We start from the raw sequence: 12,346 nt of genomic DNA, 5'->3' as shown, positions 1-12,346 counted from the left end.
TCCTATATGAAAATTTGGATACTTATCAGGTAAGAGACTAAGAATTTCAAGGGAAATCTTTTGGGGATTTGGTGTATTCCTATTTCCAAAGCCCTAGTGATGTTTTCTTGGCAACCAGTGAAGTCCCTTCTTCCTTGAAGGGGACAACTCTGGTCTTGCCTTGATTGAATATATTGTAATTGACCATTCAAATTGATTACTTGTAATGGAAAATCAGCTACCATCCTGACAGCCACAGTCTCTAGCCCTATCCATTCAGATAAGATATAGATAACAAAGTATCCTGGGGAGAATTGTAGAAGTCTTTCATTAAGAGTTGCAGGGATTTGCTAATTTAAGTTGCCAATTCTTTTTCAATCTAAGAATGTGGGATTGAAAAAGAATTGAACCCCACTGAGATGAAATTTTTCATTTGTTTTAACTAGTTAGGTTAGATAGATTGAAACTTCTAGCTCAAGATACCACAGCCAGTTTTATCTTTTTCCAGAATAGTTTTGGTTATGTGAATCACATAGTAATGCTAATATAGTATCAATAATTCTTTGATATATAATAAAGGAAATGATAGTGATTTTTGAAGGCAGACTTCTGATTTAGATTTATCAAGAACTATAGGAGGAGCCATGGATACCAGCTATAGTTCAGAATCTCTGCTCAAATACACTGGTTTAGGGAGCACTAGCCTCTTGAAATGTCCTTGTTTGTTCTTTTTAAATTTTGATCCAATACTGGATGATGATGTAATTTCATGGACCCCATCATTTTAGTATGGCAAGAGGTACTCCTTTATCAGAGGCCACATGACAATTTTTAGTTTTTTAGTTTCAAATAAGCAAAATTCAGTATCAGCAAGGTATTTCCCCATGACAATCAAGAAAAATTTCAAATGTAGTATACTCATGAAAGAATGAGTGGACTCTAGATGATTTACTTGCATGCCTTGTACCATTATACTCCAAAATATATAGTAACAAAGTTCTGAGACACTATTAAAGCAGAATATCCAAAAACTCATTTGTTAGAAGGCATTGACCAGTGTAGATGATCATTATAGGCAAAAGGACAAAGAAATAGAGGATAGAAGACACAAAAGCCAGCAAATCTTCTAATTAGTTTCAGGAATAAGTTACAACCTCTCATTTGTCTATGATGCATCATTTTATTAAACTTTATATAGTGACATGCTACTTTTCTACATGATGTTTTCCCTATATTTCCTACTAACAATTTTATGTGGATTGGTTATTAATCATTTAATACATAGGTTATGGAGATACGTAAGGTTATGGAGATACATAAGTGGTGAGGAATGGATCCACTCACATCCTTGGCTTGCAGCTAGTAAGTTAATTTTTCAAGGAAAATTTGAATTAGGTGAAGCTTTTTATATTTGGAGTCATATATATTAAAAGACCAGTGTACACTAATGTTTGCAGCTATGGTTGTGGATTGGTTGGACATCTTTTACCTATACTATGGTAAATCTTGGCAGATACCCCAATCTAGTGAGTTTAAAAAACATTTGATCTTTGATGTTTGGGAATTAGTCACTGAAGATTTCTGTACTTAATTTACTGTATTCCAGATACTAGACACATATGTACTATATTCACAGAAAATTATTAGAAGTCAAAGTGACTTAGATAACAAAATGCATGAAATTCAGACATGAAATATTAAATTAACTTTAAGCAGGACAAGCATCTATTTGGTAAAACATCTAGAGGCTAAGTTGTGAAAAGCTAAGCACATTTGGAAGGTTCTGTTAATGGACCAATAGAACTTTCAAAATCAGTAAAACTATCATCTTCCTATTGACACATAAAATATCAGACTAAGAATTTGAGCAAACAAGAACATTTCCTTCTGGCAGTGGACTACTTGGCTGTTTGAAGTCAAAAAGATTAGAGATGGAGGACGAATTGTAAGGCTATGATTTGGGGCAAGGAAATAGGTAATGAGAATCAAAGCAGCTTATTTAAGTAAGTATAAAATCATCCCATGGCAGAAGAGCCTTTGGCTCCTAGGGAGCTAAGGCACAAATGATTCAGTATAGGAGCTAGTAAAGCTAGAAAGACCAACCATGTGATTATAAGGCCTGGGACTTTGAGTCACATGACATCAGTCCTCCCCTCTGAAGGAGATAGGGAGAGGCTGAATTATTGGTCAGGAAGTTGATTTCAATTGTGACTATGTTAATGAAACCCCAATGAAACTCTTGACACTAAAGCTTGAGTGAGTGAGTTTTTCTGCTTGATAGTACTTTGTGCATATTGTTAGACATCAATGTGAACAGTGTGCTGAGAAGGTGACCTGTCCTGACCCCATGGGAGAGGACATGGAAGCATCATGTTCAAGATCTTCCTGGATCCTTATACCGTGCACCCCCCCTTTTTGTTGGTTCTGATTTATCCTTTTTGCTATAATAAAATAGCATAACTTTCCTGAGGTTTGTGAATTATTCTAGTGAATTATCAAACCTGAAGATCTAGCGAGAACTCTGAATTTATAGTCTGTTGGTCCAAAGTAAGAGTGGCCTTGGGAACCAGTATATTTATGGTTGATGTGATAAGGGAGGGCCATTTGTGGGAGAACTCAGACTCAGTTTCACAGGGTGAAGACAAACTCTAGGTAGTCAGTATTAGAGCTCACTTCTCCAAAACAGCCAAAAACGAAAAACCAAAATACTCTACAAACACATACCAAAAAACCCACTTCCCTATTTTGTAAAAGAGTGCCAAAAGAGAACAGGTGTCAGCTGGGCTAGATTCTGCAATATTCATGTTACACAAAATAGAGATATCTAGAACAATTTATATTCTGAGTAATTTTCAGCCTGTTATTTGGATAATGATGAGAGCATTTTAAGGAAATTTACTACCCAATAAATAGAACAGATTCAGTGGCTTAAGAAGGATAAGTCTCTCTGCTGTCAAAACTGCTTCATACTTAAACAATTGTCTTGTTACCCAAGACAAACGGTAAACGCAAAAAATTCAGTTGTTTTGTTGTTAGACACTCCACTGCTAATTGCATTGACAAATAATTTGCTTACCTCCATCCAGCAGGGAAGCAAAGAGCAATGACTGACTTACCTCTTCTGGTACCCCCCCCCCTTGGTGACTGCTCTCCTGTGAAGCAGAGATGCTTTTATTCTTTATTCCTAGTCCAAATGGCCTGAAAAAAAAAAAACAGATCAAAATAGATTATTCATTTTTATTCACATGTATAACTTTATCAAGTGAAGCTAAATCTTGAAAAATGAGAATTATAGACCCTGTTTGGGTATCTTATCCATCCTTGAATCCTCACCTAGCAATTGTTTGCCTCACAATATAAAGAAATGCATGAGGCATTGAATTGAGGATGGCTTTCTACAACCTGTTATATAAATAGGTAATTAGAATCTGGGGCAGTCAGTACAGATATAGGATACCTCTTTAAATGTTACTACTCTTTAAATATTTCATAAAATATGTTAAGGCCATAACAGTTCTATCATTTTTTTCTATTTTTCGATTGCTCATTTTATAAGGGGTTATTACAAAGGATGTTGTTCAAATCACCCCAAATAGTGTGGTTACCCAAGTATAAAAGATATTTTATATTCTGTCTTTAGACAAAAATGGTGACAAACCTATTCTAATGATAACAGTCATGAAAATTTCCCACTTAAGGATTTGGTCAAAACACAGTTACTTTGTCACTTTTTAATAGAAAAATGTACATCTACTCCATACAAAATATGCAGAGGTTTATAGATTCAAGTATGTGTGAATATATGGGAAATGTAGTATGAATACTTGATACAATACTTATAGTGTAAAAATTATTTTATTAAAATATATTTTAAATATAAATTCTTTATAGTTAACACCTTCATAGCTTTGCAACTTATTTTAATAATCAAACTGCTAAAAATGATAGATGGAAAATATTCAATTAAATTTGTATTATTGGTATTGAGACTAATGTTTAGTTCAGTAATTTTTTTTAAAGGGCTCAAAAATATTGTAAATAGTGTCTGCAGGTCTATGTACTTATCAACACAGTTGGCTATTTATGTTTTCATCTCTAATTTGAAAAAAACACCCAAAATCACATTTGGAGGAAAACATTGCCAAACACAAATCACATTTCACTATTTAGCATTTTATGCCATTATACTCTTAAATTGGAAAGAGTTTTAATTATATATTTTGATCAAAAAAGTTGGAAGTTGAAAAAGCTATCTCATAGGTTATTAGCACAGTCGATTGCTAAGGAAAACAGACTATTCTAGGACATTTTTCTTCTTACTCTTCACTCTTTCTAGTAAGAGTTCACATTCAGCTTTTTCTAGTCTCTTGAGTGGCTATCTTCCTTGTTTGCTTTCTCTAGTATTCTATGCATAGAAAAGAAAAATTGAAGATATCCAAACAATGAAGGAAGGAACTACCATCTCTCTTACATCAAGGCCCTAAGTCACCCAACCTGAAAGCCCCCTATCACCTGTTTGTGTCAGGATTTAACTTGGTGTTTCTATTACTTCCCTTTTAAGAATCTTGTCTGAAAAATCCAGAGACTGATGTGTTTACTCCATTTGAAGAATGGTAGTATCCTTAAACCTCATATTCTGCCATCTAGAACAGTACAATTATCATCTCCATTACATGAAAGGGGAAATTTCAGAACAGAAAGAATGGGAAGCTTATTCAAGAACACAAATATCCTGGGGTAGGGAAAAATTAGGAGTTTGGGATTAACATACACATACTACTGGGGTTCCCACTGTGGCACAAGGGGCTCGGTGGTTGTGTCTTGGGAGCTCTGGGACTCGGGTTTGATCCCTGGCCTGGCAGGCTGGATTGGGGATCTAGTGTTGTCCACAGCAGCAGCACAGATCAGATCCCTGGTCTTGGAACTCTATATGCTGCTTAGTGGCCAAAAAAACAACCACTAGATACTACTATATATAAGACAGATGATTGATAAGGACCTACTGCATAGCATAGCATACTACTCAACATTCTACTTATAATAAACTATATGGGGAACGAAAAAGAATGGATGTATATGCATAACTGAAACTAACACAGCATTATAAAACAGATATAATCCAATGTAAAATAAAATTTAACGTTTAAAAAAAAGAATCCCTGAGTTAAAAAAGCTAAATAAAGAGAAATAAAACACAAGCATCAGATATTAAAAGCTGATTCTAAAGCTGTTGTCTTCATAACTGAACTAGCATGTCTTCCCTAGATTTCTCTCTACTCACTTCCCCTTTATTATATGAAGCATGGGCTCAACTTTTCAGCGAATTTGAAATATACAGTGCTTCATGATTATAGTTAAGTCTGTATCTGGGACAAAGGTAGAACATTTGATATAGACACTGGTGTTTGACCTATTAGGCCATTCCTTCTCATGTAAGAAAACATTTCAGTTAGTATACAAAGAGTTCTAAGAGGGAAAAACTATTCAATATTCAGTTTTTTCTTTTTTTCAATGTGGTATTTAGGATTATTTGCTTAATGTTTCCATCTAAAACACATTTTTTCCCCTACATTTTACCAAAGTTGGAAATAAACTTTTTTTTTTTAGTTTAAATAGAGATCCAATTTGGATAATACAAAGAATGATTCTATAAAAAGCTATGTGCATACACTTATAGAGCTCTACTTAAGATTCAATGCTAGGTTCTTAAGAGAGAGCAGCAAAGGCTTCCTACTATCCTGATTAACATGCAAAATATAGGTTAGTGTTTGCCAAAGCTGCCCTCAAAGATAAATACATTGCATCTGAATTTTTGATGAACAGAATATCATCTAATTGATCACACAGCCCTATTCAACTATCTTACTCAAGAAGATTAATGAATTACTGAAGGCCTGAGAAGAATTAGCTGAATAAAACAATACATAATTCAACTTTTCACTAAAAATATGGCCTGGTATTGTAATTAGCCATTAAGAGCAACAAGATGCTAGATACAGGTTCTCTCTAGAAACCTGTATTGATGTGGAATCAGACATCTTACAGAGAACTCAAATTGGACAAACTAAATTCAGATTTGCTATCAAAGAAGCATATGTTGTATTATGATAATTATTAGGTGGCTGATAAGCCTTATATAACTATAGTTTGAAATACATATAGACAGATCACAACCTGATGCAATTCTGAAATGTGTTGACACCTGAATTAACATGTTTCAGAGGCATTTAAGGGTAGTGATGACATAAAGCATCTTTCAGCAGTAGTAAACATGGAAATCTTTCCCAGGCTGCCAGAAAGCTTTTTATTGTTTTATAGTTTGAGAATGAAGTAAGCAACATTAGGAAAAGTTAGATACCAACTTCTTAGGTATGTCAAACAAATGAGTAAATGTTTATTCAAGACCCTATACAAGTAAGTAGGAGGGCAAAGAGTAAGTTGGTGCAAATTTTACAGCATAAAACTGTTCCATTATCATTCTTAGGTTTTATTTGAGTTACAGAATAACTACATTAAAAAAAGGACAATGCCAGTGGCTTCAAATGATTGCATTGGCTACTTATTAGAGATGAGTACATGTGTATCAGACTTTGGCACACACCTTTCCTAGTTAAAGCTAACAACAAATACGAAACTAGATCTAGTCTGCTTTGTGAGCTAGCTGACTATATTTAAAAATTAAAGTTTATAGTTACCTAGAATCCTAGGTACTAGGTAACGTGTGATAGTTATGTCTAGAGAACAAGGCATGATCAAATAAAGAGGAATTTTATAAATTGATGTATATATAATACCATCAGAGAAATGCAAATCAAACCACAATGAACTATCACCTCACACCTGTTAGCATAGGTGTTATCAAAATTAGAACAAGTGCTGGTAAGGAGGTGGAAAAAAGGGAACATGTGTGCACTTTTGGTGGAAACATAACTTGGTGCAGCCACTATGGAAAATGCTATGGAGGTTCCTCAAATTAAGAATAGGACTACCATATGAGCCAGAAATTCCTGAGTATTTATTCCCCAAAGAACACAAATATGCTAACTGGAAAAGATATATGTACCTTCATTTTCATTGCAGTATTATTTATAATAGCTAAGACATGGAAGCAACCTAGTGTTTATTGGTGGAAGAATGGATAAAGAAAATGTGGCCTATGTGAATCAATATTATTCAGCCAAGAAAAAAAAAAAAGGGAAATTTTGCCCTTTGCAAGAGTATGGATGGACCTAGAGATTATTTTGCTAAGTGGTAAGTCAGTGAAATACTATATTATCTTGTCTTTATGTGGAATCTTAAAGAACTTATACAGAGAATAGATTACCAGAGGCAGGGGGGATGGGAGATGGGCCAAATGGATAAAGGTGATCAAAAGCTACAAACCTTCAGTTATTATAAGTCAAAGGGATGTAGTGTACAGCATAGTGATTATAGTTAATACTGTATTTTATATTTGAAAGTGGTTGAGAATAGATCTTAAAAAGTCCTCATCACACACAATTTCTAACTGTGTATGGTAATGGATATTAAATAAGACAAATGGATGTTAAATAAGACAATGTTGCGATCATTTCAAAATATATACAAAGCAAATCATGGTCTCTACCTGTAATGGTGTGAGATAACACTATCTCAAGTCTTCAAAGACAAGTAATAGACATTTGAATTACTAACATTTTCTATTTACTAGTGTTTTAAAATTAGAAATGCCAAATTTTGCAACTAAGGCTATTGCTGCTACTATTACTATTAATACTATCACAACAACAGTAGGAATGTGGGGAGTCATGAGGACAGTGATTTTAAGTGTTTTATTTTGTGCATAAATCACATTTGGAAAAAAAGACTGCTCTCAACTGATATAGTGGTTTACTGTGGATTTTCAAAATACAAAACTAAATCTCAGAACAAACACTGGAATCGGGGTGTAATGACAAAAATATTGTTGCTGGATTAAATGTAAACTAATATGCCAAGTTTCATCTAATTTCAAAACACAGTTTTAATGTAAATTATGTACCAAATATGGTATGGGATATACTTACACTAAAAGTGTTACTTGTTATTTGTCTGAAACTCATTTTTTTTTTGTTTGTTTGTTTTTTTAGGGCCATAGCCTCAGCATATGGAGGTTCCCAGGCTAGGGGTCTAATCAGAATTGTAGCCGCCAGCCTATGCCACAGCAATGCCAGATGCAAGTTGCATCTGTAACCTACACCATGGCTCACAGCAACACCGGATTTAACCCACTGAGGGAGGCCAGGGATTTAACCCGCATCCTCATGGATCCTTGTCAGATTTGTTTCCGTTGAGCCATGACTTGAACTCATCTGATACTCAATTTAACTTGACATCCTGTACTTTATCAAACAAGCCTAAAAAAACAAATTAATCCCAATAAAAAATATACATATAATGAAGAGTTCATTTTATGGCACCACAACTGCAATCTGTTTTAGGTGCTTATTTTTTCTTTCCTCTGGATGGTCATTAGATAGACCGGGAACTAGGACCCTTAACTGCAGTGCTTGCTCCTGGACAGATGTTCCCTAGAGCAATAGAATACAAAGAAATCAAGGGACTAAAACTAATTGCAAGCATGCCCAGTTGGGGCCAATTATGAACAATAAGATAGAAAAAGGCCAAAGTCATTGTTAATGAGATCCTGCTGAGTAGCACTGAGAACTATGTCTAGATACTTACAATGCAGCACAACAATGGGAGAAAAAACTATGTATACATGTATGTGTAACTGGGTCCCCCATGCTGTACAGTGGGGAAAAAAATGTGTGTTGGGGGAAATAGCAATAAATTAAAAAAAAAAAAAAAAAAAAAGGCCAAAAGTCCAATGGACACTTCTGATGTTCCTGCAAAAAAAGCAGAGTACTATGCATAATCTCTGCTCCAGGACCACAAAGGGTGGGTGGGCAGACCACACAAGCCACCCCTTTGGGCCAACCTGCCAAACCAACCCCCACCCTATTTAAGGAACCAGCTTGCCCCACCCATGCCTAGGAGAATGAACAAGAGCACCTGTTACCTGTTCTCCATCCCTCACCCTAAAGCATGAGTCCCAGTAAAAATTTGCCTGGGAGTTCCCATTGTGGCTCAGTGGAATCGAATCAGACTAGAATCCATGAGGATACGGGTTCAATCCCCGGCCTTGCTCAGTGGATTAAGGATCGGTGTTGCTGTGAGCTGTGACATAGGCCGGCAGCTGTAGCTCCAATTGGGCCCCTAGTCCGGGAACCTCCATATGTGGGTGCAGCCTAAAAACCAAACAAACCTTGCCTGAATTTCTCTTTTGGCCTCTTAATCCATTTATATTAATTAAAAGAGTTCAAGAACTCTAGTTTATAACCATTACATAGAAATATGTGAAGTCTTCAACTTGAGACAGATGTAGGAATAAAACTACTGATCTGCAAGGGTTTCAGGATTGTAGTAATGAAACTAAATCCCCAGAAAATGGAGTTCCTCTTCTGAGTGAATGATTAACCTTTACCTAAAATGATTCCCTATCTTGTCCAATTCTTTTTCTCAAGACTGAAGAGTATCAAAGTCAAGGGTGGATTGAAACTGAGCAGAGCCCCGCAAGGCCCTCCAGATACAAAAGCCTTCCTGTGCTCCCCATTTGTGGGAAAAAGGCTTCAGCCTCCTAGACCATCCCTGAGTTTCAAAGGGTAGATCTAAACAATTACTAATCAGAGAAGTGAGCGAATGTGGAAATAAAGAAAAAGCTGTCAAACCAGAGTACAGCAATAATGCAGAGACCTGGTTCCACTTCAAGGAATATGTAATATTCCTTTGAGCTCTTCTAGGGACTAAGGCCTGGATCCAGGTGGGGGATGTTACTTTCATGGTAAGCACATTATTCTTAGAGTGCTGTTACCTCACCACCACCCAATCTGAAAGTTGCACCCCCTACCCCCCACAGCCCTCACCCCAATTTTTCATTTAAAAACTCTTCCCTGATATCCACTGGGGAGTTCAGGCCTTTGGAGTGCAAGTTGAACATTCTTCCTGTTTGGCCCTTGCAATAAACCTTTCTCTGCTCCAAACTCTGGAGAGTCAGTTTGACCTCACGGTGCCTCAAAGCACACAAACTTCGGTTTGACAACCTGAACAGGCATAGATTATAAAAGAGGGCACAGCCATGACACCATCTCCAAGCTTTTAATAACCTAAGCTATATACTGCAGTTTCTTGTTGCTGCAACAAAGGTTATAGCTCTGTGAGCTAAGGGCCTAGTGGTTTGGAGCTGCCTGGAAAAAGTGTTACAAAACTCAGGGAGGAGACCACCAAGCAGTCGGGGCCGAATTCTGGAATGAGGAGCAAGTTACATGCTATCCAGGAATTTCAGAGTGTTCAGAGAGATTCTTTAGAGGGAATGTAAGAAATTTATGAAGAAACTTTAGTAGTATTAAAGTTCTCCATTTTAAAGGTATTGTGGGAATGGAGAGAATTAATGAAATGTTCTGTTGTTCTCTGTATTAGCTTCCCCTTGCCCCTGTAACATATTACCACAAAATTAGAGGCTTAAAACAACAAAACTTAATATCTTACAGAAGTCAGAAGTCCAAATGAGCCTTGTGTAAAACCACAGTGTTGGCAGGAACGGTTTCCCTCTTCAAAACTTTAGGTAAAAATCCGTTTATTTGCCTTCTCCCAGTTCTGGAAATGGCCTCATCCTCCAGATTCAAACACCAGCAACAACGCCCACCAAACTCACTTCCATTATGGCATAACTGACACTCTTTCCTTTATAAAGACCTGGTGATTCTATTGGGTGCACCTGAAAATCCACAAGACTTTCCTCTTAAGAGAACGCCTGTGATTACATTGGACTCACCTGGGTCATCCAGGCTGCTCTCTTTTCTTTACAGGAACCCAGTGGGATCACACTGAGCCTACTTGGGTAATCCAAGACAATCCTCCCACTTTAAAATTCTTAATCACATTGGCAAAATGTTTGCCGCCGAAGAGAACATTCACAGGTTCTGGGGATTTAGGACCTGAACATCTTTGAGGAGCTGTTGTTCTGCCTACCACACTTTCATAAGTAAGAATTTAAACCAAATAACTCATACCAAACTCATCCTCTTAAGAAAGTACTGATTGAAAAACATATATTGCTAGGAACTTTTCTAATTCATAGATATTTAATTGATTTAAACGTCATATTTAACTCTACTTCACAGATAAAGAAACTGAGGCTTTCTGGAGTTCCCATCGTAACTCAGTGGTGAACGAATATTACTGGGAACCATGAGGTTGTGGGTTTGATCCCTGGCCTCGCTCAGTGGGTTAAGGATCTGGCATTGCCATGAGCTGTGGTGTAGGTTTCAGACATGGCTCAGATCCTGCATTGCTGTGGCTCTGGCGTAGGCTGGCATCTGCAGCTCCGATTAGACCCCTAGCCTGGGAACCTCCATATTCTATGGGAGCAGTCCTAGAAAAAGCAAAAAGACAAAAAAAAAAAAAAAAAAAAAAGAAACAAAGAAACCAAGGCTTCCAGAGGTTAATAAACTTAAAGTAACTCAACTAGTAAGTAGCTTTCTTACCCCATGACCATCTGATGAATCATTAACATCTGTTGCCTCCAACTAATATAAACATTGGAGATTAACACACAAAATATACAAGTGAGACGCTTATTCTTTAAATTAATAGTATAATGATAAAATACTGTGATAAATATGGTATTATATAACTAAAAACCAAGCTAAAAAATAATGCACAAAATATGTGTCTGAGATTGCCTGGTATTCAATTAAAAATAGCTCCAAGGAAATTGTTTACCAAAGAACACATTTGAGAATCGTTAATATAAGTGGTCTTGTGTATTGACTGATTTCTTTGAGTAATTCCAATGATGCTAGGTTACTGAATTTATCTATTTATGTATTGAAGTATAGTTGATGCACAACTTATATAAGTAAGTTACAATATAGCGATATTTAAAGGGCAGTTAACAACAAATTTTCCTTACTCTAAGCTGACAAATACTTGATAAAGGACACACTGCAGTATCGGGTACTCAGTTATTTCACTGATAAAGTTCTAATTAGAATTTTCTTATTTGAACTGAATGTGACAATTCCCCTTTTAAACAACCATCAATTTTAAAAGATATTAAAATAAGGTTTTTTTTCCCCAATTTATTCAACCACCTGAAGCTTCTAGAGATTATAGTATGGAAATAGAAAGAGGTAATTCAATTATTTTGGGATAAGCACTAGCTATGAGGGCAGGTGAACCTAGATTTGAAACCAGACTTAGAATTTGTGAACCATAAGATATTAAGACTATCATTTAACATTCTTAATATTCAATATTCTTATTCATACAATGGTACTCAAAGCAT

At 36.0% G+C, this 12,346-nt stretch overlaps 1 long non-coding RNA gene across 5 annotated transcripts in view; it reads right to left on the bottom strand.

Annotated features, from left to right (window-relative positions):
- Positions 1 to 10,720, bottom strand: part of LOC110261625 (uncharacterized) — a 128,507-nt gene extending 117,787 nt beyond the window's left edge. For all 5 annotated transcript variants that reach the window (XR_002345990.2, XR_014841145.1, XR_002345992.2 and 2 more), the window contains exons 1-2: positions 10,546 to 10,720; positions 3,096 to 3,177 (exon numbers count right to left, since the gene is read on the bottom strand). This is a non-coding gene — a long non-coding RNA (uncharacterized LOC110261625). The remainder of the gene's footprint in view (positions 1 to 3,095; positions 3,178 to 10,545) is intronic.
- Positions 10,721 to 12,346: the final 1,626 nt, after the last annotated feature.

The sequence above is a fragment of the Sus scrofa genome, chromosome 1 (assembly GCF_054392235.1).
Source record: "Sus scrofa isolate SSC_HxYL_T2T_F1_AM1 chromosome 1, Sscrofa_HxYL_maternal_Yorkshire_Landrace_v2.0, whole genome shotgun sequence".
Taxonomy (NCBI): domain Eukaryota; kingdom Metazoa; phylum Chordata; class Mammalia; order Artiodactyla; family Suidae; genus Sus; species Sus scrofa.
The sequence above is the reverse complement of the archived record's forward strand: the minus strand, read 5'-3'. Positions and strand labels throughout refer to the sequence as shown.